Source organism: Lygodium microphyllum, chromosome 6 (genome assembly GCF_053477565.2).
Source record: "Lygodium microphyllum isolate KBCC chromosome 6, Lygodium_microphyllum_v1.1.10, whole genome shotgun sequence".
Lineage (NCBI taxonomy): Eukaryota > Viridiplantae > Streptophyta > Polypodiopsida > Schizaeales > Lygodiaceae > Lygodium > Lygodium microphyllum.
Window position 1 is genome coordinate 5409514 of NC_141140.1, and position 3960 is coordinate 5413473.

A 3960-nucleotide genomic window follows, 5' to 3' on the forward strand; every position below is an offset into this window, starting at 1 on the left:
AGGTAATTAGATAACTAAAGCAACCCGAGGAAAGTGCGGATGTGACCCTGGGTCCGTCCTATGGAAGGGTGGTCCTGGTTGGCCGGGAACTTTTCTCAAAGGAATTGACAGCGAGGTAACAATGACCTAGAATCTATAGAACTAGAGTCCCGATTTATGTTGTTTCAGGGGAACAGAATGGGACTATGCCTTATGGGCAGAGAGGTCGAGCTTTGCATCCCTCTCATTTCCCATTCTCCTTGAACCAAGTGCAGTATAAATCCACTTTGACCCTAACGTTTCTGCGCAAAGTGGTTTGTCTAGGGCTCGTTGCTAGCTACCTCATAGGAACTTGACCATTAGGAAAACCCTAATTCAGGTCGGTCCTAAGTGGGAATGGCCGGAATGCTTCCGCTTCGTGGCAAACTCGGAAAGACCTAGATCGCAAACCCTGTGACATTCCTTGTGAGTGCCGAGCGGCGCTTTCTAGACTCTCTTCCCGATGGGCTACTAAGACATGTCCTACAAGCGGATAGGGGGACATGTTACAATTTGAGAAAGAAGATGGAAAACAAGGCTGTAAAAAGCATTTCCATTGAATATCCTGATGACAAGAAGGGATACAAATGCTATGATCCAGTGAGTAAGGAAGTATACATAAGCAGGGATGTCAGATTCAGTGAATATGAATCATGGTACAAGCCCAAAATTGCAGTGGATGTTGATTCCTATGAAAGCAATGATGATGATGGCTATGGAAGGAAAATTTCAGCAAACAATAAGGCTGAAAATCAGCATGTGGAAGTTTGTATTTGCCACAATAATGGCAATCCTTATTTGCATTTGATTGCTGTCCATGACTCATTTGAGGCTATTGCCAAGTGCCTCTTCCTCTAGGTGAATAACCCCCTTTTCCACAAGCATTTGAGGCACCTCTATTTGCTTGAGGCTGTCTATTTTTCCATCCAGTAGCTTGATGTCCAACCACGGGCTGCATATGCATTTCCAACACCTCTTCCTCTAAAGTTTGATCTTCCTCTTCCACCTCTACCCCTTTGATTGGAGTAGAAGACACTGTCCCTCCTATTTTAAGACCCACTGGAACTTGTATTGAGTCCAAGTTTCACTTCTTCATGCAATAGAAGTGCCACAAGTTCACCAAATTCAGGCTTCTCTCGACGCACTAAAATGGAAGTATCAAACTGCTTATACTCCTGTCCAAGTCCATGGAGGGTAGTAGCCACCAAATCATCATCGTCAACTTCAGCTCCAATTGAGCCTAGTTGTTCTGCAAGGGATCTTATCTCACTAACATAGTCTTCAATAGACCTTCCATTCCTGGATATGTGGCTAAATTTTTGCTTCAGCTGTGTCTTTCTTGCATGAGTGACATGCCCATAATTCTTCATCAATAAGTCCCAGGCAGCTTTTAGAGAAGTACAGTTTGCAATTTGCATAGCCTTTGTGTCTAACACACATAACGACAACCAATGCAAGACCTTACTAGCCTTTTCAAACCAAGTCGTGTGTGCCTTTAACTGATCCTGTGTTGGATTTCTATCCTTCGATAGCTTGGGCTCATCTTCAAGACCTGTGACTAGGTCCCAATAGCCTCTTCCAATTAAAAAATTAGACATCTCGAATTTCCATAGAATGAAATTGTTGTAGTTCAACTTTTCACCACTATCTGAGTGATAGTATCCTTCTCTCCTGTGTTTGTCATTTCAAATTCTTAAGCTTTCCAAAACCAATCAATTTCTCAAAATGCCAGCAGGAAATATAATTCAGTGACCATTTAGTGCCATACTACCAACATCTGTAATCAACACCTCTCAACTCCACAAAGACATTCAATTCCAAAAACTACACAGATTTCAACTTATAAGACTGCATAAGATCCAATACATGTAGGAAATACACCCTAAAAAATCCTTCAACTGCTCACTGAGACACCATGATATTCTATCACAGAATTATCACATAACCATGAGTGCTTTACTCCAAATTGTTGATTTCACCATGCATACCCTGCTGATCAAAAACTATTGTAGAGATAGTTTTTACAAGCAACAAACACCAGACTCAAATTTAGAGTGCAGGTGCCACCTAGAGCTGTAAACCTACAATTATACTTCAGCCTGCCTTTAAATTCAAGAATGCCAAAGGCCTCCAATTACATCTAGAATATCTCTTTAATGCTGATAGGAAATCAGATAAGCAGGATGAAGTAGTCTCTATACATATCCTCTGCTGAACACCTGCACAAGACGTAAGATCACCATCAACAAAACTAATCCATAGATGCAAATCAATAGCCTCTTATTGATCACTAAGGCAACCATTCTATAGCCTTGCCATTAAAAACAGAAGTTGTAAATGTAGCTAAATAAGCCTAGCGACAGTAGGTAGCCTAAACAACATGGGTGGCTTCAGTTGTGCCTTGTCTCCTCTTACAGTCGATCCAATTGAGCTTAGAGCTGGTATGTTTGAACCTGTTCTTGAGATGAAAGTTGGCCTTTCAAAAACAATCTCAGTGTCTGATTTTCTACATAAAATTATTACTCAATTTCCAAGCTTACAGCAAATCCAAATGACTCTAGATGCTTAAAGCAGTTGTCTCATCTTTGACCATTGCACATTGAAAGAGCTACATCACCCTCCAAAGGCATGACATGCATACAATATTGCTCATCTCATAATGTGGTAGCTTTTTACAAATGACATAAAATGGATTACCATTCTGCTTTCATAGAAAAAACATCATATGGATGGGAAGCTGACCTTAATCTGATCAAAATGGAGATTAGGTACCTCATCATGAAGCACCAGTAACCAATAATAGCACAACCTTTGCATTTCAGGATGTTTCAGTTAATTCATGGGATGATGGTAAAAAAAATAAGCCATTAAGTTTAGCAACTGGCCATGCTCTAGCAGATAATGCTATTACATTCACAGTGGCTGACCTTATGAAAGCTACTGATAACTTCTCACCATTGCTCCAAATTGGGCAAGGAGGGTTTGGGACAATGTAGAAAGGGAGGTTAAACTATGGGAGGATTGTTGCAATGAAAAGGGCAAAGAAGATTGCATATGACATGCAGCTATCGGCAAAGTTTCAAGTTGATAGGGTATGCTGTAGAAGGATCTGAAAGGATTCTCATGGTTGAATATGCTCCCAATGGAAACCTGCATCTATATGCTGACAGATCTATCATCCACCGTGACATCAAGTCCACTAACATCCTGTTAACTAGCAACTATTGAGCTAAAGTTGCTGATTTTAAATTCTCTTGTCTTGGGCCTTGGGGTCTTGATTCCACCCATGTCTCTACACAAGTGAAGGGGACTGTCGGTTACCTAGATCCGGAGTATCTCAAAGCTTACCAACTCACACAAAAGAGTGATGTCTACTCCTTTGGGATACTTCTTGTTGAAATGCTTACAAGCAGGCATCCCATTGAGCAGAAACACGAGTGAAGTGAGAGAATAACTGCAAAATGGGCATTTGACATGTTCCACGATGGCAAGGCTCTGTAGACGTTGAACCCAAAACTCGAGAAGAGTCCATGTGCCAGTTTGATGGTGCACTCTTCTTATTCATCATCATCATCTTCACAAAAGCCTCTTCTGTAGCTTCTTTAAAGCTCTGATACCCTATTAGAGTTCAAAGAGAAAGAGATGGAGACAAAGGCACAGGCACCAGGGTAGCACACATGCTCCCTTTAGTTCATTCCATTCCATCAACACAATCTCAAAAGTCAACTGTGTACAATACACACTAAAGATCAAAATGACCTAGATCTAACCATGGTTAAGTCAGTGGGACTTAAACTTATTCAACTAAGGTAGAAGTAACTGACCAAAGACTACGAGCTTGAATCTCAACAAAAACCAGATGCATCCTAGGCACGCACAATTTCTTTCACAATTTAAAGATTGTTTTGCTATTGACTTACCACCTGGCTTACCACTTACACA

At 40.9% G+C, this 3960-nt stretch overlaps 1 pseudogene; it reads left to right on the forward strand.

Annotated features, from left to right (window-relative positions):
- The first annotated feature begins 2398 nt into the window (after positions 1–2398).
- On the forward strand, positions 2399–3615 carry LOC148034261 (calmodulin-binding receptor-like cytoplasmic kinase 2 pseudogene; annotated as a pseudogene).
- Positions 3616–3960: the final 345 nt, after the last annotated feature.